Genomic DNA, 25,935 nt, shown 5'->3' on the forward strand with positions numbered 1-25,935 from the left:
GTTACTATCCAGCAATTGCAAAATTAAGCACTAAGAGTTTGTTATGAAAACTATCACTTAATGTTTTTGGAAACTGTCTTTAGAAAGATTTTAAAAGGTCATACTGAGTGAAGTGAGAATTTTAGAATATCATGATTTATGAGTTTACGTTTGTGACCTCATTTGAGTTCATGGAGCAATGCAAACTGTCTCTGAAGGGCAAATGTAGAGAAACATCTTTGCCAAATTCATGGGTTGGATGGCTAGATCAAGGAGGGTTGGGTTTTTTTAACATGAATAAACAAGTCCAAAAGACCCAATGACACAGATATTTTAAAACCTCCCCTTAGATTGGCAAGATAATTATTAAAAAAATATTCGGGTAATCTCAGGCAATGCACAGCCACAGGAAGGGATAGAACAGTCCAGAACAGTGTGGAAAGAAGTGCACAGTTCTGATTAACTATCAGCTGTAACATGAACCAAGTTACTTTGACTTGCTTTGTTAGCAAGGTATGAGCTAACCTACCTTTGCAGCCAGCTAATTGGCTGAGATGGATCCCTGATGGCATGGAGATAAATTCAGTTTCACCAGGTAGCTCTGCCTGGTGCAGTATGGATCCAAAATGGCTAAAGAGAGGGTCACAAAAGCCAAAATTATCTTGAAAGTCAAGAACTGACCATTCTTGCAATTCCAATCTAGCATCAAAGTGGTTGGAATGTGCAGTAATTTTTTTCAGAAAGGCCACGTTTTATGAATAGTTTATAAATGTTTTATATGTCATGCACAGCCTTCCCATTCTGGCTAACAGTGTCCCAGTTCTGGCAGAGTATACATTTTGTGCTCAATGTTACTTGGGGGGGAAAAATAAATAAAAATGAAGGGCAGAAGGAACTTTGAGGAAGGAACTTTGAAGGAACTTTGAGGGCAGAAAGCTGGAACTGAACCACTAGGGAATTTAACTGTGCTGCAAGAGGCTAGGAATGCAATGTCATTGTCTTGAAACCTGTTGCAAAACACATCAAAAGCTATTTTTACACTAGTTGAATCCTTGATGTTTTCCTAGCTGGAAATGGGTTTAATAAGTATGTATTAGAAAGTTTTTCTATCTCCATTATAAGTATGAAGATAGAAAAACCACATTTTTCTATCTCCATACATACTTATTATGGAGTATAATCCAATCCCAACCAGCTCAGTGTCTCGAAGTGTAATCAAGTCGTCTTGTTTGCAGCAAAGATAAATTGGTATTTTTGTCTCTAGATCTGCTCTTCTGTTGGTAGTTTGGTGGACTCTGAAAGGAGCAAGAAACTTTGGGCTGAAGCAGCAGTGTGAGAACGACTGACCTCTAATGTGCCATAGCAAGGAAGCCAGGTTTACCTGCTCCTGTTATTAGTTACTCGATCCTTGGGATTAAATTTTGCCCAGCCACTAAAAAAAAAATCTAAGGGATTATACTTTTATATACATCAAAAAGGAGACATAGATTTTGGGGCTGTCATGCTTTGAAGAGGGGCTAAGTGGCAATAAGACACATATTGAAAGCATTTTGGGCTTTCCAGGGAAGGAGGAGTGGTGTTTGGTTCTACTAGTGTTGGTATGAGGACAAACCTAGAAGACTTGTCCTGAAAAATACACTGTAGCTGATTTATGACCATTTTAGTGCATCTGATCTAGTGTGCAGAATTTGTGATGTTTTGCATTTCGTAGAATAGGTGGAGAATTTCAAGCTCTGCAATGAAAATTGCTGTTTCTGTAAAATCTGAGCTAGTTTTGGATGATATTTGTTACCAAAAATTTTCAAGTGTTACAGAGGTATGGAATAGAAAAATTATAATCCACCCCAGGTCAAGTCTTCTCAACATAAATAAAAATTCAGCTAATAAAAGCTTTATTCTAGACTGACAAAAGTGCACATAGCAAGTGCTATTTTAGCATGTCATATTATCAGAAGAACAGTTGGGCTTCTGTTTTCCTTTATGATCCATGCTCAAAAAAGGAACTGGTGAATATATTAATATATACACACAAAAAGTGTGTATGATGCAATGGAAAAATTCACCTTAGGACACTTCTGACTACAAAAATGATCTTTGTTCCAAAAACTGCCTTTATTAAGAGAGTGTTCAGTCAGATTAATGGATGAAAAACCTGTGAAGAACTGTTAAACACATTGGTATTACCCCTAACTCAAGGAATCCCTGACATGTGAATTGCTGAAGACTAGGAAGTTATAGCAGGGAAGTATCTCTGCATTTGTGTGTCCTTATTTTTTTCTCTTAGGCATCCATTTCAATTTTCCTCAGTGCCATCTTCAGGAATCAATTGACTTCAGTTATAATAAATAAAACAGTTGAGCTCATGTTATATGCACAAAACCAACAACAGCTAGACACTAAATTGTTCTTTTTAGGGGATTTTGATGGTGCATAAAATCAAGTGGAAACACTGTCATCAATTAAAACAAGATATTTTGGTTTCTTGAATGTTCTGAGATGTTTACAATTTATCGTCCAAGCTGAAGTATTTCTGCATTTTTAAATCCTTTTGGAATGTTCCATTCAAGATCAATTTTTTTTTTAATTTGTGGTACTTTGACCATCTTGGTAATGAAGGAAAATCCAAAGTGATAAAACACCTCTGTAAAAAAATCTTTCGTTTAGAATTTTCATCAAGCTGGCATATTAGAGTGTCAGGCAGTATTTCCCTTTTCTGTTAGCAGAGGGATGCTGACTTGTCCTAAAGCCTGCCCATCAAATACATATGAAACAACCACTGTGTGTGTGAAATAGCTTCTTCTTAGATTCCCAATAATTTCTCCCAGGAAATTTATATTCTATGGCTGTTTCCTGCAGATTACTTCAATTAGTGTAAGACTTTCAGTGAGAGGCTGTTTTAATGCTTTGCATCTTTAAGTTATTAACATATCATTCATGGTAATACATGCAAAATCTTGACAATGATGTAGATTTACTGTCCAAGCAGAATGGGCTAAGTATATGTAAATGTACATATTTTTAGTCAAAGCTCTCATTGTTAAACCAGCTGCTTTAATTGGGCTACAAAACTGAAATTATTTCCCTTTGTTTCTTGTCCTGAAAAATATGGGCATAGAATTAATGCTATGATAACGATGATTGCCATGCTGAAAAAAAAATATTTACATTGTAAACAACACCCAAGCACTACTTAAAGCTTAAAACAAAAATGCAAGGAATGACAATCTGTTGGTGTTTTGTAACAAAATATATTTCCACTTAAGTCACTGAAAACCAATAAAATGCTAAGCGTAGTTACCACAATTTTTAGAAATTTAAAAGGATCAGAGAGATCTGGAAAATTCTGGGGTTTAATGCTTCTGTGGAGAGGTTTCTAAATAGTCGACACTGTGTCATTGTAAAAAATGATAATATTGCATTTGCAAATTGTTTTGTGAGTTCTTTTTGAACACAGTCTATGGCTCTGCTTCCAATTCAAATTTGGAAACCAACATCAACATGATGTGAATGCAAACCTTTATGTTGACAGAGTTACATAATTTGAGTATACATATTCATTTTCTGGCATGTATTTGAAACTATATTTGTGTCTTTTCTAAAAAAAATTGACTTGACTGACTACATAAAATCCTGCTCCACAACTGCATTTTCCTGTGGCTTTCTGATACATACCCAATGTTTTATTGCATTAGCAGTCATTTTCACTGTAGAGGTCCGTGACCTGTCCCATATTGGCCTGTGTTGAAGGTGTGAGAAGATGTTTGAGGCAAAACTTGCCTGCCTGTGCTGTGTGTTTGTTGAGAGCCCAGGGCAGGGGAGCATCCAGGGGTTCACACTCCACAAGCCACACCTGTGGGGGTCTCAGGGAAATGGGAACAGCAGCTGGAGAAGCGTAGTAAGTCAGGTTCTTTCCAAAACTCTGCCTACTCTCTTTGGTGCTTCTGGCAGAGAGTCTTTTAGAGGCAGGGCTGTGGCAGGGTGTGGAGGCAGCCTGAAATCCCAGCCCAGGCAGGGACTGAGCAGTCCCTCTGGTCCCCGTCCCTTGTCTGAAGTCAGAGGTCTCCAGCTGCACATGAGCAGCTGTTGGCATCAGAGATGTTGTGTCACTGGCAACTCTATGTGTGGCCTAAATGACAATATTGCCTTCCTTTAATTTACCTGTTTCCTTTTACACCAGTGTCTGTGGAATGCAGAAATATATGTCCTCACTGAAATATGTCTGTAAGAGAGAGCTGGGTACAAATTTTGTGCACTAACAAATTGCCTCATACCCCTAGTGATTAAGATCTCATTTCTTTTAATGGTTCCTGTTGTTATTATTGTGACTTACTAAAATTTTTCAAAGGCTTCTTTATAATTTTCAATTCTTCATGTGTTCCTACCAATGCAGCTAGAATTTGAATCTCATTGTAGCAATCAGAGCAATGTCTTGGCATCACTGCAGACCTAAAGGAATCAGGAGCTTGGGAATCAGGAGCTTGTGAATCTGGAACTTGTGTTGTTCTTCGAGTTCCAACCCTTCTGCCACAGGCAGGGACATTTTTCACTATCCCAGGTTGCTCAAAGCCCCACCCAGCCTGGCCTTGAACACTTCCAGGGATGGGGCATCCACAGCTTCTCCGGGAAACCTGTGCCAAGGCCTCACCCTCCTCACAGCAAAGAATTTCTTCCTAATATTTAGCCAAAATTTCGTATTTTCCATTTCAGACCCATTGCTCCTTGTTCTACCACTGCAAATGCTGATGAAGTCCCTCTTCACCTTTCCTGTAAGCCCCTTCAGATACTCCAAGGTTGCTGACAGGTCTCCACACAGTCTCAATATTTATGGTACAGCAAACTGTCACTTTCAGTACATAAATCCCACTTCATTTCTTTAAAATGTGGACATTCTCCAGTTGTTTAACATTGGCGGTGTACAAGAACATATAGATTCCTCTCTACAATCATGTTAGTAACCTGTCCCTGTAAGTGGTGCTATTTTGCCCTATTAAAAATCTTTCAAAAAAACAGTTAATTGCACGTTTCCTATATACAAGGATGTAAATCAAGGATGTTGGACTCACAGTGCTGAAGGATACAGAATCACCTGTAATCTGTTTATCTGGACCCTTATATTCTATTTTCTGATCTATGTTAGTAAGGTATACTCTGAAAAAGTGGTACAAATATATAAAGAGTGTTACTTTGAAGAATTCAACTAGTCCTAAACAAACACTGCCTTTACCACATTTGGGAAAGGAGGGAATGGAAAATAGAGAACTGATTTTTAAGGAATTACCTCTTGAGATAATAATTTATCAGTTCTTTTCCAACTTTTATGTACAGCTAGTGAACTGGACAACTTTCTCTCTTTCTTCTTTGTACCCAGCATATTTTGAACTTTGATAATAGTGAGTTTATTTCCCACTGTACTTGAAACAATTCAGTCCATTGGTTCTGTTGTCCCTGTTGATGGATCATTTCAGCAAGTCTCTCAGTGAGGATTTTCACTTTGATCATGCCCTTTCCATCCATTTTAAGGGAATTTAATGGATTCTCAAGGGAGCTCAAGCAAATTTTCAGATTGGTTTTGTCGAGGTAATTCACTCATTGGTGAAAAAATGAAACACCAACCAGGAAATACAGGAGCATACTCAGATTCCTTTTTTCATTGGGATAATCCTTGATAATAAAGCCTTGTATCATGCAAATTCATGCAGAATCATAGAGCTAAGTGCATCTGGTAAGCAACAGGCAACAAGTCAATTGAGGAAAAAGTGTATTTACTGCAGGCAAAGGTCCTGTGAATTGCTTACTTATAAAACAGTGTAAGTGGAGTTTATGTCACAAGTCAGTTTGAAAAGAGTTGGTGGGGTTTTTTTTCATCTCTTTGACTTGACAATCTGAAGCATCAGCAATCTCTTTCAGTCTGGAAATCTCAGTGTTAGAGGTTTTCTCCAGTACCTGTGTTAACTTCTGTTGAGCTAGTTCTACATTTTAATCTTGCAAGAATTCACACTCCTTTCTTGTTTTCTGGGCAGAAACGTGCCTCCAGCTTCTATAGTTTACCCCCCTTTGTTAGTTGAAATATTCCTTGCTGCATAGATAACCTTAATGTTTATTTTTTTCTACTTAACCCTGATAGGCAGCTTAAGCTATGGTTTATCCTGTGTATTTTTGGCCAGATGCTAGAAATCCTGATAAAATCCCACATCTAGAATCTTTGACAAGTAATGAATGAACATGCAATTCTAGTGGTGTGCTTTCCCACTGTATGTGGAGAAAACACTATAAAAGACCTAAAGGATTTCAACTGGTTGCACAGACTACATGATAAAAAATGAGCTTTGTGCTCACCTTTATTGGAAGAATTAACATACATTTGGTATTCATTAATATCCATTCCAACTCCTGTTTCTCTGAATAATGAGTCAGTTGCATCCTTTCTGTCCAAATTTGGGGCTCTTGGTTCCTTGGAAAATGAAACATTCTTTCAAGGAATTATCATAGAATCACAAGAGGCTTGTGCCTCTTGTTTTTCTCTTTATTTATTTTGTGTTTTAATTGAATTTAATGTTATGAACAACTGGTGAATAAGAGCCAGTCTTTAACAGTGCTAGAACTACATGTAGATTTTTATAGTCACATATAAAGAATACATTGTGTCTAGCTTTTGCATTAAAACTTACAGTATATTGAGAAAGGATACTTGAAATAATATTTTTGTGTATGTGTTTATAATATTGATGTTCTTTATTAATATTTGAGAGAGCACAAGTGAAGGAGCATCTGATACTGAAGACAGAAAATGTGCTAAAAGTACCAATTCTGTTCGGCAATGTAGGATGAATGTATGTTGTTAGGGGAATCACAGTCAGTAGTTCTGTTGGTTTGGGGTTTTATTTGGTGAAAATAGACTAGGAATAAACAGTTTAAACTTGACTTGTGCCACGAGACCAGGTACAAGTGGCAAGTCAGTGAACACCTTCACTGATTTTGTACAAAAACCCAATCAAACTCATGTTTGGTTTGCACGCTCTGTATGAGTATTTTGTGATGCTAAGAACTTCTTAGTTCTTATTTCCTGATTTGCTCAGAAGTACAGTGCACTGTCTTGATCTGTTTTCTGTGGACATTGTGCTTGAAACCTTTCACACAAGCAATTTCCTGGGCTATGCTGCCCTAGAAAAGAAAGAATCCTGGACATTTTTAGGAACATTTGAAAAATCTTCCAGCCCGAGAGAAAACACTGTATTTATGAAAAATCTAAAACCCCCTAAACTATGATGAGCTGCAGGAATTAGTTGAAAAAATGCTTGGAGAAAGTAAGGAAAAAAAGTCTAGGGCAATGCCCATGTGTGACTTGCTCAACTTTTTCTTTCCAAAAAGAAAGAAGCAATCAAAACTTCTATGCAAAAAGTTCTTGAATTTTTAAGGACAAATTTGGGCCCAAATTAAAATATTTGGGTGTTTTTATAGATATCAGATTGCAAGGTAAAGGGAATCTTTACTAGAGACACATTTTCATTAATTAATTGGCATGTTTCTTTTTTCAGCTTTTTTGTTAAATCAGAAATGAAATGTATTTTGTTCAATTCTGCTCTATGGAGGCTAAAATGTGAAGGGAAATGCAGCCCTTATCAGAAACCTTTGGATAAGATAATATGGGACATTTACCATCATGTATTTTTTTATGGCTGGCAATTTAGTGACAAAAAGGTTATATTCCTTCAGAAAGAATGGGAAGTATTTCTCTTATGGCCCTGTGCAGCATTTCAGATGAAGCACAAATAACTGTGATGGGTAAATGAACACAGAAAGACTGGGAAAAGTGGATGAGCTTATGTAAGCCTCTGTGCAGTCTCAGACAGTATATGTGTGGCTACATATCTAATGTTTTTGGGGAGTGGGTATTAAGTTTTAATGCTCTTAGGAAGATGGGCCAAGGAATAGCAGAACTCCTGTGCAGGAGGCAGTTTCATTTGTGAGGAGTAAACCACTGTGACAAACCAGCTGGACTCCAAGGCCTATTCTATACAGAGGTCTATCACACATAGAATTGTGGATTAAAAAACAGGATTTCTGCTTGTGGAAGTAATGTCGTTTTATGTAAGAACTCTGACTTCTGTCTTCCTTGCTCTTTCCATTCTATTGGGAAACCCCAATGTTCACTCTTACCTTGTATCCCTTTTGGAAAGTTCAACCCAGATATAAAGCATCTTCTGGCTACTGAGAACAAGTCCTGGTTGTCATATAAGAGAGGTAAGCTCGTTGAGGTCAAAAGGCAAATTCAGCTTCCTGAAGAAAAGCTTTTTTGATTGATGGCTGTTCAGGACATGAGCACAGCTTTCCCCTGAAGTGCATGTTGAACCAAGAGATGTCTTCTAGCCAAAAATATGCACAGGACCTTCACCAATATGATTTTGTTTTGTGACTTTGTTTTGTGGTTTGTTTGTATTTGAAATCTTCTGTGAATGTAATATTTCTATGTTGTACAGCAAAAAAAAAAAAAAAAAGGTAAAGGAATGGGGAAAGTGAAATGAAGAAAGGTGATTTGAGCAGAAGATCATTACTGAATAACATAGAAAAAGGGTTTGGGAAGAGCAAAAAGACAAGTTTCCACCAGAAATCAGAGCTACTAGCAAAGATATAATGCCAGAGTTAGAAGTAGTAAAATTATTATTTTACATTGTTTTGGAAATTGTTTCCATAGATTTTATCATTAACTCTCCTAATGCAGTCTGATTCTGCTGTTTTCACTACAGTCTCTGGCTCCAATTAAAGCAAGGACATTTGATTTTGGAACGTGATTGTTACCTTGGAGCTGTTCTTCTGGACTCTGTTAGTGCTTTGTCAAAACCTTCTTTAGTATGCTGAATTTTGCAAGAAATCTTGCGGGAAGCTGTTCCTTGTTATGGGATTTTGGCATCTGTTCTTCATGCTCAGGAGCAAAAAGTGCTGAGACCATGAAAGGAAGCTGGCAGTCAGGGTAGGTAGATGGGAGGGAGACACGTTTTTCTCATATAGAGAATATCCCTTTTCCCCTGTGTGCAGCATGCAGACATTGCTGGCAGGAAAATGGATGTTTCGGCAAAGCACCCAAAGCACCCAAGGGCTCTCTGTCTCTGAGGGCACAAAATTACCTTCTTATGTTCTACAGGTGGTTTCTCCATCAATGTCAGGCAATGTGGTTTAGTGAGCAAACCTGAAAACTTTGAGCTGTCTGTGCACCACTACTACTACCAGTTTATTGACTCAAAAATACTCATATTTCACAAAATCCTAGAGTAAAACTAATCGTTATTTTTAAAGGGTAATTTGCTGAGCTTTTTTGTTTTGTTATAGAGGATCATGCCTTGGAAAAGACTCCTCTTTCTTCTTTTGGTTTTTTTTTTTTTTTTTTTTGCACTTGTTAAGAGGAGAGGAAGAGGCAGGGAGATGAAGTGGTGGCTTCAGACCAAAAATGCTATTAGCTTATCCTTCCTTCTGAAGATAAGTGACTGCATAAGTACTCCTTATTTTCCAAAGTAGAAATCAGAGAATGAATTTCCTTTTTTTTTTTTTTTTTTTTTTTCTGTGAAGCCAACCACCCAACCAGTCTAGTATAGACTGTGGCTTTCTTGGCTGGATCCACTTGGGTTTAATTGCCATTATGGTTTTTAATTACTGATTTCACTTTTATTTGTTGAAGTCACAGCTTTTTGTATTTATCAAAGAAAGGCTGCATAGCAGACGTTAGAGATTAAACCCCTAGTCTCAATTCAGTGAAACAATGTGTATATTGTCACTAAAACTGTTTCTTTTCTCCTCTTTGATTTGCTGTACCTAATTAATTAAAATGTGCAGGCAATAAAAATCTCCAGGTTTTATTATTAAGCTTTGCAAGTTAGGGCCTTACTCTGTCTCACTTTGAACAGCCCCTTTACACAAGTAATTGTACTCTTGCAGTGATTGGGATTACTTACATGGCAAAAAAGGATTCAGGCAAGGAGGATGTTTGATTCCAGGCTTGAATAATGAGATGAGATGCTTCTAAAATGTTTAAGTAGATGGGTAGTGTGGCAGTTTTTACAAATGTGTCATGCAGAAGTTAAAGCGCTCATGGCTTTTAAAGCAAAAGATAAGTGTCTTCACCTTGCAAGGGCAGCATTCCTGAATGCTCCCAGCATTGGTCTCACTCTGTTCTGAAGTGGGAATCCAGCTGATGATCACTGAAATCAAATAATCTGGATTTCTCTTCCCATTCATAGCAAGTAGAACACATTCTGGAAAATCTGTTAGGGCAGTTGTGTTTATCTCTTGCATTTCTGGAAGCACTCTCAATCTTCCACCCTTTCTCATGTGTGCCTGTAGGTAGATATGTAATTTCACTGACTCCAGCTGCCCCCTGCTTCCCTTATCCATTCAAGTTGAACTGCCTGCTGGAAAACTCTCACTGTTGGTGTTGGCTATTGAGAAGTGTGATGGACTGACAATTAGGGTCGTGTGGGCAATATTCCCTTTTAAATCTAAGGCAGATTTGCTCAAAATTTAGCCACCTTCTGCCGAGCTTGCTAGTTGTGTAAGGCTTTGATTTAAGCTCTGGCAGAGGTGGCTGAGTGGTTTCAGTTTGCTTTGGTTTCTTTGAGTGCCTTTGGCAGAATTCTTGATTTCTTGGATTTTTCACAGCACCATCTTTCTAAAAACACCATAGTAGCTCTTGAATTATGTGCTGAGATTATGGTCCTTTCTAGCTCTGCATTAAATTTGCAAAGTGATAAAAATGATAGAAATAAAGACCTTTATTGTTAAGACTTGGTAGTAATGTAGAAATCTCTCCCAGAGCTGTGGCATTTCTAGTTCAATCTGTGGAGTTAATATTGGTGGTTTTGCCACGTCTCTTTATTGGAAAAGAAATCCAACTTTATGTGCAAATCTGGTGATAGAATGACTTAAACACATGCTGGAAGGGGCTATAACTTGTATGCCTGGAGGTATTCCCCTCGAGGTTCAGACTGCCCTACAGCTATTCTTGCTATTATATACCCTACTCCTCTTGGGATTCCCTTTTTTTTTTTTTTTTTTTTTTTTTCTGGGGGTACTAAATCAGGTTAATTCATAGTCTTTCTGTTTATGTATAATCATGAAGTTTTGCAAATGAAATGCCACAAAGTGTGATAGGTCCTCAGAAAAGCACTGCATTTATGAAAAACAGTCTAAATATGACTAATTATATATGCAAGTAATATGCATTGGAAGAACAGGCACCAAGTTCCTGACTGCATTTGAAGTGCCTTCTCCTATAGTCTCCTAAAGAATAAGCAAGTTAAATGGATTTAAAATTGCATTATTAGGGCTCACAGCTCCTAGCATTCCCTTTATTAAAAGAAATGGGTCTATTGTATGCTTTTTCTAGGAAACCATAAGCAGAATATAGCAACTATACTGTTAACACTTCCAAAACTGTTATTATATTTTTAAAAAAGTAAACAAAAGAAAAAGACTGCATGCAATTTTTAAAATTTTTGTTTACAAGGGGACTGTGTGTGGTCCTCTAAGAAATAATAATATGCAAAATAAAAATAAAGAAAATCTTTGAATAGTCAGCTTGGGTCTAGTGGAGGTGCTGGCACATACTAATCTTCCTGCCTAAGAGGTTGTTAGTAAGAGAAATTAAGCTCTGCTACTTTGGGTTTTTCTCTTTTTTGTTGAAGGGTTTGCATGTAGGAATGTGTTCATTTATCATATGGTTCCATGACAGCTCCCTTTTGAATACTCACACCACTTCAACAAACAATTTTTACAGTCTAAAGCATTCCTAAAGCAATGACTCTTCCTGCCCAAACTTTCAGGTGAGGAGCCACGAGCTTTTTACCTTTTAGAGGCTCTGGAGCCTCTAGCTATGCTGCTCTAGAAAAAAGGTACCTTCCCTTCCCAATAAAGAAGGAAAAGAGATCTTGGAGGTCTCTTTTCTGGGCTTAAAAGACAGTCTCAGTTTGAACTCCCACATGTGACTGAACTATAAACTAACAGGCATTCAGTCTTTGTTCCAAACAAAAACCCACTTTCACTTCAAATAGTGTAAGAGATAAAGTAGTGTATTTCCACACCTTGTTCCATCACACCTCTCAGTGAAAAAGCCAGAACTGATTATGGCACCAAGAAATCTTCATTTCTCTTTATCAGTGTCTTCTAGAATGTGATTTCTCCAGTCGTGTTTCTCTTTCTCTCCTTTAAAGGAAAAGGAAACCATCACCTCACTTTATAAATGCTAGTAATTTTTTGTTAAGTTACCTTCTGACTGGTCTTATCAGATGACTGAAAAATGCCCAATTATCTGAAGTATGGCTAACTTCCTTTTATCCCAAAGGATGTTCAGTAAATTATTCACAGAAACTTTTGTCCAAACAGTATTCATGAAGATTTATTTTTCCCTCTCTGTCTCCTTTATCCTGCAGAAGAAAATTTTCTTTTGTTTTGATACAGTGTTCACAAAGACAATGCAGAAAACAAATCTTTCTAAGAGGAGTCCTCAGGGGCAGGTACACAGAACTGATGTGGTCAGAGAAGTCAAGCTGTCCTTAAGGAAACCTTTAAGAATATGCAGGAACACTTCAATGGCCTGTGTGGATGAACAAGAAGCTCCTGGACAAACTCAAACACAAAAAAAGAAACCTGCAGAGGGTGGGAGCAAGGACAGGTAGCCAGGGAGAAATACAGAGAAATCATCTGAGCCACCAGGGGTCAGGTTAGGAAAGCTAAATCAATTCTATCTGGTAGAATTAAATCTGGTCAGGGACCTCAAGGACAACAAGAAGAGATCATAAACTCTTAAAGACCACTATAGTTATGGATCCAAAGGTTTAAACTGTGACAAGCTCCATTAGTGTTTGGATTTGTTTCTTTACCACTGCATTAGCAGCTCTTGTTAACACTGGTGTTCAGCACAGTGAGGCTGCACTGTGTCACCTGGTGTGCCCAGACTGGGAAGACACACCCAGACATGCAGCAGTGCTGGGAGATTCTCTCCTGAATGCAGACTGGGTAGCAGAGGCCACATCTAATGGACAAAGAACAACCTCTCCTCTTCTTAGGTCAGGGGCTAGGAAAGATGCAAAGTCTTGTAGCCTCAGCTTTTTTGTTGCACTGCAATATGATTTTACTAATTTTCTCTCTTATGACATTGCAGGTACTATTCAAATTATTTGCATAAAATGTATCAGCCAAACTGTATTTTGAAATAAGAAATCAAATGGATCAAATTTAAAGAATTAGTACAGTATAGGGCTGGTTGCCAATGAGTGTCCTCTGGCTTCTACATCTCATTTTGAGACACAAGTTAGAGTGTTTTTGTGGCAGTCTAACCTTTCAACATGCACATCTCAACAGGTCATTTTCCTGATTAACCTTCATTTGCTCAAGAGGAAGGCTCCAGCACTGGCCACCACTCAAACTGAACATTTCATATGCTGATAGTAGAAGACATAACTATTAAATTTCTTCCATAGTGATCGTCAACCTGTGTCCTGGATTACTGTTGACTTAGAACAATTACTCTTTTTACTTATTACTCCTATCAAGACAAGAACTCGAACAGAAAAGAATAATGCTCAATAGAGTCAAAAAGCTCCCAACACAATAAATCTGCCCCAAAGAATATTTTTGGTTTTATCATGAAACTTGAAACCCAAGTTGCATGGGTTTCAAGGCATGACTGTTGTCACAGTGCCAGCTGGAAAACTGAAGACTATCTTGGTCTGTCCCAGACAGTTACATTTGTCTGATAATCTTTTCTTGGTTGAGTAAACTTCCATATATTCTGGGTTTTAGTATTTTCTATCATTTCATTATTTCATAATTTCATCATGTCTGTGTTCTTCAAACTGAAGAGCAGCTTTCCCAGTAGACCCAGGGCTGAGGATGCTCAGGAGTTCCATACTGCACCGTGATAGCACTGCTGTTCTCCTATTTCTACCTTTGTATTTATGCACTTGCTTTTGGCAGATCTTGAGCTTCAACAGCATTTGCTCCACCACTTTTCATTTGGATCTGCCTGCCACTTTGTTTTTATTTCAATACTGGTTTCTACTTTACTCAGCAGCTATGCATGTGCCCTTCCCAAATTAATGGATTGGAAAGGGCTTTCCATCAATGATTTATTTTCCAATTGCAACAATCCTGAAATGTGGAGGGGTGAAATTTCATTTTCACATAGTCTAGAAAGTTGCTAAAGAGACTGAAAAACTTTGCTCAGCATTCTCTTTTAGGCATATTTCTCTGTGATTGCTTCAGTCTTCACTGTGATAAGTTGCTTAACTCCCTCTTGCTTACTAAGCATTCTGCCACTTGTAATTTCTAGTTCTAAACACTACAAATACGATCTTAATGCTCTTGGAAATAGCTGCTTTTGCTTGTGCCTACACATGATGCTGTGAGTGACAAGTTATTTGCATTCTTAACTTCACAAGTAAAATTTTTACCTCGCCTAAAGAATCCATGCTTGAATACCAATACTTCAACATTCAGTAAAAATAGCAATAGCTACCAGTTGTGTCATGCTAATGCATGTGTCTTTCTTTTAGTTTCCCTTCCTATATATATAATCTATTTAGTATTTCCCCCAAAGTTGATGAAATCCAGCATTTTATTTCTTGTTTCTGTGCCCATAAGTTAGCTTGCAGTGTGTCAGACAATTTGCTTCATGCAAAGGTAGTCAGAAGCAGGAAATTAAAGCAAGTAATTCTGTTTGGTTTTAGAATAAAAAGTTAAGTTGTGTTTATGTGCAAAGAAAGCAAGATCACTTCTAACTAAACAGAATATTTCCTTTCAGGTATTTCCAAACAGAAATGAGCCTGCAAATGTAGGACAGAGGGTATCAGCTTACTTGGGGCTCTGTAAAGACATGGTGCCCCTCAGCTCTGCTGGACTGGCTGGGTCCTGGTTTCAGATATCTGTGAACCACAGCTAAACTGAGCAGGTTTGGCATTCCACTACTGTTGTGTTTAAACTCCTGAAAGTATGCAACAAATTTCTGCTATCTGCTGGCAGGGAGGTGATTTTCAACTCTTTTACTTTATGTCCATATTAATGAGCGAAATAAGATTGGGTTGTTATTTTTAGTTCAGGCGTGCAATTGTCTGTGCTGTTTAATTGTTTGTGTGCTCCCTGACATAGTTTTGGCCTGTGGCTCAATCTGTCCTAAGCAATAGCACAAGCCAAGTAACATGATATGGCAGTATGGATATATATCCTATTTATAGTGACCAGAATTACCAGTGCCATTCTGTCCCCTGGAGCTCGGGCTTTCCCATCAAGACAAAGCAATGCTTCCTTTGGTCTTTCAGTACCCCTCTCATGGAGCTGTCAGGGTAAAAGCTAGACTTGGGCTGTCCTCCAGGCTTCTGGATCCACAGCACAGCACCTCAAACCCAAGGAGGTGGTTTGTGTAGGGAATTGTTAGAAATCACCTTGTGCTTCCTCAGAAATCTGCTCAAATTGGTGGTGTTTTGCTGGGATTTTTTGGCATGTTTGTTTATTTTCATTGAAGCTGCTTGGCTTTCATATTTAATTTTTTTGTTGTTGTTGTTAAGGAATTTCTTTCTGTTTCCATTTGTAATTCCAAACAGCAACATTACTCATCTCATGACAGTCCTGCAGAGAGTGAGATGTGACATATTCTCTTCAAGTTGCTGATTTTTGAATTGAGAGTGCCAGCAAGCAAAGCAACTTCACAGAAGTATAATTTTCATGTTGTAGATCTGAGACCGCCAGCTATCTTACCTAAACATGGGGAAGTCTACTTGCTGCTAGAAAATAATTTCTGCCATTTTCTAGACAACATCAAATGAGTGAGAAAAAGGCAATAAAACAAACTAGGCCTTGCTCTACATTGTGGAAATAAACCCATCTCCAGGACTGAATCCCACTTTATTTAGTATTGCCATAGCACAGTTATTGGTATTATAACTGAATAGAATTTTTTTTTTCTTTTTATGTTTGCTTGTTTTGTTTTGTTTAGTTTTTTCCTGAAAGGACAGAAGACCTGATTGGTCTGTTTTTCAAAAAAAAAAAAAAAAAAAAAAAAAAAAGGTATGAATTTTACAGCCAAGTATCTCAACAAAACACTGGGCTAAAACAAAAACATCCACTCCTCTTCTGTGATCAACTCCTCCAGAGGAAATCGTAAGAAATATAAGCATATACTAAAAATAATTTAGTATAATAAAAAAAGAAGATTAAAAAAATCCACAAAAGCATTTCAAACATCAAGGTTTAAAGTTAGTCATACCTTAAATAAATGTTAGACTCTCAGGGATGCTGATGACCCACAGCTCCTAAAAGATTTTAATCAGCAGTTTGACTCAGAAAGGAAGTATTTTCCTCTTGGTTTTAAAGTTTAAGCAGTACTGTTTTAAATGTGGCATGAGAAACTTTAATCAAGTTCCCAGATTTTTATGTTTCCATAATACAACGAGAATTTTTATCTAGATGTTGATTATATAGTGTAACCTGTTTAAAAGTCACCTGTAAAATATCTTACACAAGAATGCTACACCATTAAGGTTTTAAGTTCCATAAACTTCATGAATAAAGGCTGAACATCGTGAACATGCATGACTTTGCCAGCAGTAAACAAAGCCTTCTGCTTTGGAACTATACCACAGATGTATAAATAATGCTAAACTTAATGTGTAAAGAAGATTTTCTTCTCTTTTTCTCAACATGGATGCCAACCTGCCAAGGTTTAACTGTGGAGAATTTTATCCTCACAGCTGCCTTTGTAAGTGTAAAATTAGGTCCTCTTCTGTGCCATTTAAACTTGTGTATTAAGAACAGAACTAAGCCCAGGAAAGCTCATGTATGTTAGGTAACAGTATTGAAAGGAATTTGGGGTTTTTGGTGTTCAAACCAAGCTGGCACAGGAAATAAGATAACAAATTTGTTATAAATGGATCTTCATTGACTTTAATTATGTTAGAATGGGTCTCAATGCATTCTTTGCTTGCTTCTCATTACAGAAGTTGTCTTCTAACTCATGCAACTGTATTAACAGTGCTTTTAGCAAACTTTTGATTAGAACTTTGCACTGAAACAGACAGTAAGTGCTCAAATTCAGGTTCTCCTCTTGAAAGGACATGCTCAGCAGATGAGCTTGGAACTTTGTTTCCATATTGCACCTACGTTCTTGCAGCATTGGTTAGTTAGTCCTGGATGCACAGTCCAAGCACAAACTGTGATGACTTGTGCATGGCAGCAGGGTCTCTACATTCAGCTGGTATGTCCATATTAGGTTTAATATCAGGTTCACTTGTAAGGTTTCATTATACTTCTGGGTTTTTTTCTGAAGTAACTGTTTATCAGCAGTTAATTACCTCTGATTTGGAGAGCTTTCAATTACAATTTTTTGATATTGTTCTGTTGTATTCTCCACAACTCCTTATAATGAACATAAAGAGTAGTCTGCAGATGCTCTCTTGGGATATCTTTCTGCTGTGATTTCTAGGAGAAATATCTCAGTGAACAAGTAGCGACCATGTTGGGAAGGGGAGCTATTTAAAGTAGATTCCCAAAGATCCAATGAAGGAAAACAATCAAAACCCTCACAGATTTTTAAGGCTGACACATGATCTCTGACATGTTTCCTTTCCTACTGCAGTTGCACTCCACATACCTTTGTATGAGTCTTTTTTCAAACCAGACACAGTCTCCTGATGTATAGAATTGTTTCTCCATAACCCCATCATTTCACTCTTTTACTAGCAAGGGAGCATTCTGCTCTTCATTTAACTTAGTGATTCTTTGATTGTCAAAGAATGTTTTCCTTTATTATTTTGTAGTTTTATAAAAGTTTTTCTCTAAAACAAATTAGGTCTACCATAACTTTAGTCATCCACTTTCTGCACTTGTTCTTGAAATTCAGAGTAAAACCAATATTCTGAGCTCTGTTTATATGTAGCATGACATACCAACACTTATTCTGAGAAAATTTTAAATGTAAACTGTACAAAAAAATCAGAGATGGCTCCGAGCCCTCTTAAACATTGACTTCCAGTCACAGCAACTTTGTGCACTGCTGGAGCTTGTCAATCTCCAGAGAAAGAAATGGATCCCACAAATTACTGTGAATTGCTTTTCCAGATCTGTTTCCACTTGAACTTGCTGACTTTATTGCACGTAAACTCGCTCTCTTTGTCAATTTAATCTCTTTAGTAGTTTTCTTTTGTCTCATCTTTCTCTGGTCACATTTTAAGTATCTTGTGTGGGTTAACACTTCCTCAGAGTCTTTTATAGACTGTGGGGCTTACTTGCATTTCAGATTTAGCAACTGGATATTTAGTTTATCTCCCTCCTTTTATTTATTTTTTTTTTAAATTTTCCTTCATCTTCTCTTTTAGGGGACAGAGCTAATATGCTGCAGAAGATTCTGCCTTGACTATTTCACTCTTAAAACAGTTTGTCTGATTCTTAAGGACTTGTCTGTAAGTCTTTAGATCTGTGGATAGTTGCATAGAATTCATCCCGATTTGGAAGGAGAAGGAGTAACAGTAAAATTACCTAGAACCTCATTAGATTATTTTTATTGAAAATAAATAAAAATAGAGATATCTGTTTACTTCATTTGAATTAACTTATTGCTAAAAACCCTAAATTGTATTATGGTACGAATGAATGAATGGAACTCATAGGATTGTAAAAGGACATTGCTCAAGCTGCAGAGTGGTACTTGTTTCATCCAATAAGACAGAAAATTTGATCAAATCCCAGAAACTGAGTAAACCTGTTCTGTGAATTTAGAGAAGAATATAAAAGAGACTGTCCACAAGATCATTGCAGCTGATGACAATGTTATCATAGATGTATAATAGAATGTGGTTTGAAAGGGACCTCCTGAGGTCAGTTAGTCCAACCATCTGCTCAGAGCAGGGTTCAATCCTATTTTTTCGTCAAATTTCAACAAAAGTTCTAGACAATAACAGAATCTTTCTATGAAAATAATTTCTAACAGATTCCAAAAGATTGTTGACAATGTCCTGTCATAGTTCAAAGTTAGAATGAAAATTTTCAGATATGACCCATCTCTTTCAGAATGAAGGAATTCAAAACAATGTCATAGGTATGTGGGGCTTCTGAACACAGTCCATTATCAAAGTGGAAGCTACCATTCATCACCTGGTAATGGGTGCCACTAAATAAGGTCCACTTTTTCAGATGTAGTTATTATATTTATGTGCTTTATATTGATGCCAGGGAGGGAAGGATATTGTAGAAAAAGGAAAGGTGGAATAGCCAGTGTTGGAGTTGAGTACTGTCTTTATCGACACTGAGTGATGCTTTTCTCTTCTCTGAGCTCAGACTGAGTCAAGAAGAATTATGGGTAAGGCAAGGCTTTTATGCAGATGCCTGGACATGCCTGTGTAGTGACATGTCTTTACAGATTGCTTCAAACATTAAGGGTAAAAGCATTTGGAGCACCCCTGGAACAGGTTGCCCAGAGAGATTGTCAATGTCCCATCCCAGGAAAAATTCAAGGTCAAGGTTGGGTGAGGCACTGAGCAACCTGGTTTAGTTGAAGATGTCTCTGCTCATTGCAGGTTGGACTAAATGACCTCTGAAGTTCTCTTCCAACCCAAACTATTCTACAATTGTTCGGTTTGATTTCAATCCAACACAGAACTTAAGTTTTCTTGTTGTTAAGTGCTCTGGTTGTCCCAGGAGAAAACACAGTTTCTAACTGCTTCAGACAAACTAGGTCTCAGAACTACTCCCCCTGTGATATTGTAGGGTTTAGAGCTGGTTTATGAGACCTGGAAGGGGAGAATCATATCTGTACCCAGCAGTTTCAATAGAAAATGATTTACCTTTTTCTGACTGTACATGGAGTAACATGCCATTATGCACTTATTAATAGGAATAGGATGTCTCATCTCCTCTTTTGCTATAGTTATCAAAATTACACAAGTGTGTCTGAATAAATCCTTTTCCTTTTTAGGTAATAACCTGAACTTGTTCTCTCACATCCTTGATTTCTGAGTAATCAAGAAAAAGTATATTTATCTTACCTTAGGTATTCACCCACTAGTTCGATTCAAAGGGAAGATCAGCTTGAAATACCTCTTGAAGCTTTAACTCTTCAGGTTTCACTTAAGTTCTTTCTATGTTTAGTTTTTAATTTTATTTATTTGTTTGTTGGTTTGTTTTACAAAGGTTTTGCAGGGTGTCAAGGCCAAATGGAAAAGCAATGAGATTTTTAAGATGCTGTCTAGATGGACTTTAGATCAACATACATATTTATGTACACCTAGTGCTGTTCAAGGCTAGCAGTTCTTATTCAGTTAAGCCCATTATGACTTCTGGATTTGATTCCTGAACTTTTGCCTGAACTGTCTTTTCAAGCAAAAGATATTTGATTTGTCAGGTAAAGCCAGTAGGCAGAAGATAAAGAAACACATTCATCAAATTCATCCAGTGGTACCAGTAGTTGTGAGATTCTGAAATATCTTTTCCTTTCAATACATGGCTTATTTTTAATTAAATTGGCAAGACTTCAATTATCTTAAGTAACTAAATACATTATGTATTCATTTAGAGACCCTATATTGAGTCTTAGTGTGAGCTGCACTTATTTTGACAAATTTTAGGCAGAAAATTTCTCAGGGGAGTCCTGCTTTCTGTCATTCAAAAAGCTTTTATAATCATTTAGTCCAAAATGGTGATGTAGGCCAAAGTTTGAATCCCTGGCATATTGCTATAATGCTGCATTAGCTTAATCCTTCATTTTCTTGTCAATTAAGGACTTATCTTTATTCACAGATTCACTTATCTGTTATTCTTAGAGTATTTTAATGCTAGTAGTTAAAATCCCTTTGTTTATGGCAATAAGGCACCATTCAGTTTGTGAACTTTATAAAACCAACCTCTGCCAATTTTGCTGTTTGAGAATTGCTGTAAAGAAGTGTTCCCACAGTAATTACTTATTCCAGAGATGTTCACTAAAGAATGAAGTAAGGGGAAAGTGTATAAAACAATTGTGCACCGCGGCAAGTTTTACCCAGCACCTTCCCAGCAACTACAGGGCATTAAAACAAAACAAAACAAAACAAAAAAAAATCCTTGCAAAACAGTACACAGAAATCTGTTGTCTTTAATGCAGTTGCATATAGTGACTTTACAAATATTGGCAATTACTTAAGGTATTCAAATTTAAATTAGATCTGGCCAAAAGGTTGGGAAAAAGTGAGGGAGGAGGAGCAGGGGGGTTGGCAACAGCTTTTCAGTGTGGGGCTCAGCTGCCCATCATTACTCACTTTCAATGGTTTGGGTCATGGCTAGTGTCACTCATTTTAATACCCACTCAGTGACATTGAAGTAGGAATGGCCAGCCTGACACAAAGAAATATGCAATAAACAAAAATTGTCACGAAGTGTTTCCAATTGAATATTTCTTATGGCCCACGAGATGTTCTTTTTTTAAAAAAAACTTAGTTGCATTTGAAAACGTGTTTTAATTTAAGTGTTGGGGTAGGAAGGAAGAGAAGTACTATCAATATTCCATGGCAATTTTGGAAAAGTGCCATGAGTTTGTTCTTGGAGCATTTCATTTCAGCAGTACTAGTAGCATGCATTTAGACCAGCAAACCATTGTTGAAAGCTTTGTGAAAACTTTGATGAGGCCAGGAGTTTACCCCTTTAATCAGTCACTCCAAGCATCACTTCTGAGAAACAACTAGTAAATCTGGAAACTTCTGTTTTTGTGCTACCTGAGCAGATCTGATCAATAAAAAGCATAAAAAAATTATTTTACTTCAAATGAAAGAAATTCTGCCTTGGAGACTCTCAGTGTAAATGCATAGGTATCTGAAGTGTAACATAGGAAGGAAAGAAAACAAGTCTTTTAAGTTCTATTCACACCCAGTTTTTAGTATTAATAAAGAGGTAGATGTGTTCTGCTTCTCAGACTTCAGGGGCCATATTTCTTCACAGGTAAAAAGGAGCTTTTCTTATAAACTCTGAGTTTATTCAATCCTCTTGCTTTTATCTAAGTCAAGGAGAAAATAAAAAAAGGGAAATTGTGCCCATTCTAGCGACTTTGTTTGTCTGAAGAAGTTGATGAAGATTTCTCCTGATAAGCTGCAACACTTTTAGGGTGCTTCTTATATGTCCATTCATTATTGCTGCTTCAGGAATAGAGCTAGAATAATTGACTAAGTAAAACAAAACTGCTCTGCAATGAGTCAAATCCTGAAGCCTTGCAAGAAAGCATTCAAAGATCCCTTTTCAACAGTAATTTTCCTCAGTAAAACTTTGCATGCTAGTTTTAAAGACCAAGCTTAATAGATGTCTTTTAATTTTCAAAATATTTCATACGTGGATAGTAACTGGACTTTAACCTAGAAAACTGGGTTCTCTCATTATTGGTTTTTGCCAAGGATGAGCCATTATTCTGTCATTCATGTTTTTGCCTACAGCTTAATGGCAGAGGATGACCTGGTGATACATTTTCTGCAAGATGGGAATTGTCAGCAGAAAGATTACATTTTAAAATTGATTCCTTCAGTCTGACTTTCAGGTGTGCTGATTGAGACTAAATTAGTGGGTTTTTTGGGAGTGTCTGGTTTTGAGAGCTGTTATATACCTGTCATACCAGACAGACAGACAGACAGACAGACATTCTGTCTTTGTTGTGAACCACAATGATCTCTAACCAACAAAGATTACTAAGAAAATGTATTGCTGCTGGTTTTCCAAGTGACCTGTATACTAAACCCTGAGCCCTGTGCTCATCTTCCTGGTGAACTCTGACTCCAGATCTGCATTCCTCCCATGTTATTTAAAAATGATATTTGCTTGCCAGAAGCACAGCATGAGCAATAGCTGTAAAATGTTGCCTAAGGATGGAAATGCTACTGAGAGTTTCACAATTAGGTTAACTTTTCTCTTGCAAAGAAAATACTTTGCAAGGTATATGCTTGAAAGCAGGCACTGTGTTACCACTGCCCTTGCTTTTTAATAATTATTTTTTAGCTTTTTTTTTTTTTTTTTTTTTTTTTTTTGTAAAACTTGTGTCCATGTGAACTGTCCTTCTATTTTATTTATTGAATGTCTCAATATGTATATTGCTTCACAGGTTTCAATTCCTGGCTCGTTTTGGAAGGCATTAACATACACTTGTTTTACACTACATAACACCAGTACTGCATAAAAGCAGGTGATCTTGTGCACGTGCAGCTACCCCCTTTTTCAGCATTTTCTATGCCATTCCTTCTGTGGAATACTATGTTAAATGCTATTCTGGTAACGAAAGTGTAGATCGTAAACTATCATCTCCTCAGCCACGTTATGCTTCAGATTCCATTAAATGATCCCCATCTTATCTTTTAAATGATCAGCACAGCAAATACTTAACTCTAAACTTCTGGATAATTCAGTTGTCATAAGCAATCATTTATAAACTGATTCTTCTCCAGTCCATGGAGCAGTGAACCCAGCTGCTATTAAGCTCTGTGCAGTAATCCAAATGATAAGACAGGAGACAACCCGAGCAGAACTTGATAAGTTAATGCACTTGCTAAGTGCAGCTTTCCTGGCTGCATTGAAGATGGTTTTTATTCCTTTATTGAACGATGAGTGGCCAGCAGAAACAAGTGGCCAGTTAAGGAAATTTGCTTTTGACGAGGTAAGAGAGTCCATATCCTAGGAATTCATATTGATTGCCAGTGAGATCACCCAAGAATTTGCATCACCCAAATGAGCAGGTGTTGATGCTGGAGAGTGGGAAGAAGCTCACTAATGGCTTTATGCAGTGAAGTCACAGAGCAGCTGTGTGCAAGGGCAGCCCTCAGGCCTCAGGACTTGGCTGAGGAGAAGATCTGCGGCTCGGAATTCTTTCTGAACAGAATCCTTTTCAGAAAGGTCCAGAATCCAGCCATGAATAAAACCCAGCTGCCTGAAACTGTAAGGTGCACGTCCTTGTCTCAGAATTACACTATCTGTTCCCATGAATACTAAGGGAAAACCTGGAACTGGAAGTAGATAATATTTGTCTTTGCCTGCTGTGCATCTCAAAATCCAAAATCTGTTGAGTGGGTGAACCAGTTTTTTAGAGTCTAATCAAGAGCATCTATTTGTTTCTAATAGCTCCTAACTGGTAAGTGTCTTCCAAAAGATCTAACAGAATGAAGTGAAGCACTAGAACAGCACCTAGTGATGTTAAAACTCATAATAAAAATTATTTTGGAGAGATGGTTTCAGTGACTTTCAGTGGAAAAGTGTAGAACCTAAATTTGAAAGGGTGTTATCAATGCTTCAGAAAGCCATCTAAACACATAACTTTCAAACACATAAAAATGCTTTTCTAAGCCTTAAATATGCTTCTTCTGGCATCTCTGCATCTCATGAATTGAAGGCAGTCACAAGGATTATATCCCTGATGAGAGCATGTAAAGGATATATACATATAGAAATATGAAATATATAGACATACAATATATGAAATATAGACATACACTGGAACCACAGATGTCCCTGCCTGGATCATTTTACGATATGCAAATATGAGAAATGCAATAGATTCTCCTGCCTGGCTGCCTTTGTCAGACCTCAGTATGCCTTACAAATAGAACTGCATTAGTGCAGGTACAGGTAAAGTCTTTGCCCAATGCTTCACAGTGTGTAACTTTAAATTAACATCACGAAATGCAGCACATTTATAATGAAAGCAGCAGGTTTGACACTTGCTCTGAGATGAAACAATTGCATAAAGGGCTTTAAAAATATTATTTTATATTTTTAATGTATTACAGTTTGTATTCCTTCCACTTTTATGACAAAAATGTGTTCCCCAGTGACATAAGGCAGTTCTCTTTTTGGTCAGCAGATTCTTGAAAAAGTTACTCTAGCTCCACTTTCTTTACTCTTGCAATAAGCATTTGTGTTTGTTTTAAGCATTTTTAGAGGCATATGGCTCTTCTGTCATAATGGATGTGAGATTTCCCAGATATTATTTGCATAGCTCATCCTGAACAACTCTAGATCTTGAACTTTTATCTGCTCAAACTTTTCCCTGCTCAAACTTTTCCTTCAGGTGTACTCTTGATGTGGATTTTGTCACACCTACTTAAACATATTAGCTGTATGCAGGATAATGTCTAGCCAATTAGAAAGATTATTCTTCTGTATAGCAAACAAAATGGTAGCAAGATTGTACAGATTTCCAAAAGCAGCTAAATTCCATTGTGAAAAGTATGGATATTTTAACACATTATATCCTGAAAATGTGCTATATTTTTTATAGTTTTGGAAGAATGTTTCCAATTCTCAAATATTTTAGCATATCTTTTTAAAAAGAATTTTACTACTTGATTTTAAAAAAAAGAATAATTTGATCACATTTTTCATTTGGGTCTAAGTTGTATTTGGTATGTTGCATGTAAGAAAAGAGCCCAGACTAAAAAAACCCAAACCAAAGTCCTGTTCTATTTCTGATCTGGGTAAATATACAAAAAGTAGTATGTAACTTATTCTGATGTGAAAGGTTTGTGATTCTCCTTTTGTGAAGAGAGGAAAACCTATAAATGTAGGTGATTTAAGGTAACATTAGCCTTGTGAAGGCAGGGTTGTGGAATATCAAGTAAATCTGAGGTAATTTGGGGATGGGGAGGAGATCATTAATAAAGGCCAAGCTGTACAGCTTTCATTGCACTCAGTGAAGACAAAGAAAACTTTTTTGCTGTTTAACAAACTTCCCTATCCCAGAACTGAGACTGTGACACACCCCTACACTCCTGAAAAATCTATAAACCTCTTTGCTAAGCCAATGACATACTTACACATTTGGGAAGGTTTTTTCTGGTGTGAAAACGCAGAAGGGACATGACATGACAACCATATAAACTTCAGGATAATGTCTACTCACAAGGAGACTGAGTTAGTTTGCTTTTAATATTCATGGGACTGACTGTTTTCTGAGTGATTTATTATACAGATATTATTTTGTTGTTA

The 25,935-nt window shown here is 37.1% G+C and overlaps 1 long non-coding RNA gene across 1 annotated transcript in view; it reads left to right on the plus strand.

Annotated features, from left to right (window-relative positions):
- LOC136373673 (uncharacterized) overlaps positions 1–16,718 on the plus strand; it is a 51,398-nt gene extending 34,680 nt beyond the window's left edge. The window contains exon 3 of the long non-coding RNA XR_010745698.1: positions 16,680–16,718. This is a non-coding gene — a long non-coding RNA (uncharacterized lncRNA). The remainder of the gene's footprint in view (positions 1–16,679) is intronic.
- The last annotated feature ends 9,217 nt before the right edge of the window (positions 16,719–25,935 follow it).

This window comes from Sylvia atricapilla, chromosome 2, assembly GCF_009819655.1.
Source record: "Sylvia atricapilla isolate bSylAtr1 chromosome 2, bSylAtr1.pri, whole genome shotgun sequence".
Taxonomy (NCBI): Eukaryota; Metazoa; Chordata; class Aves; order Passeriformes; family Sylviidae; genus Sylvia; species Sylvia atricapilla.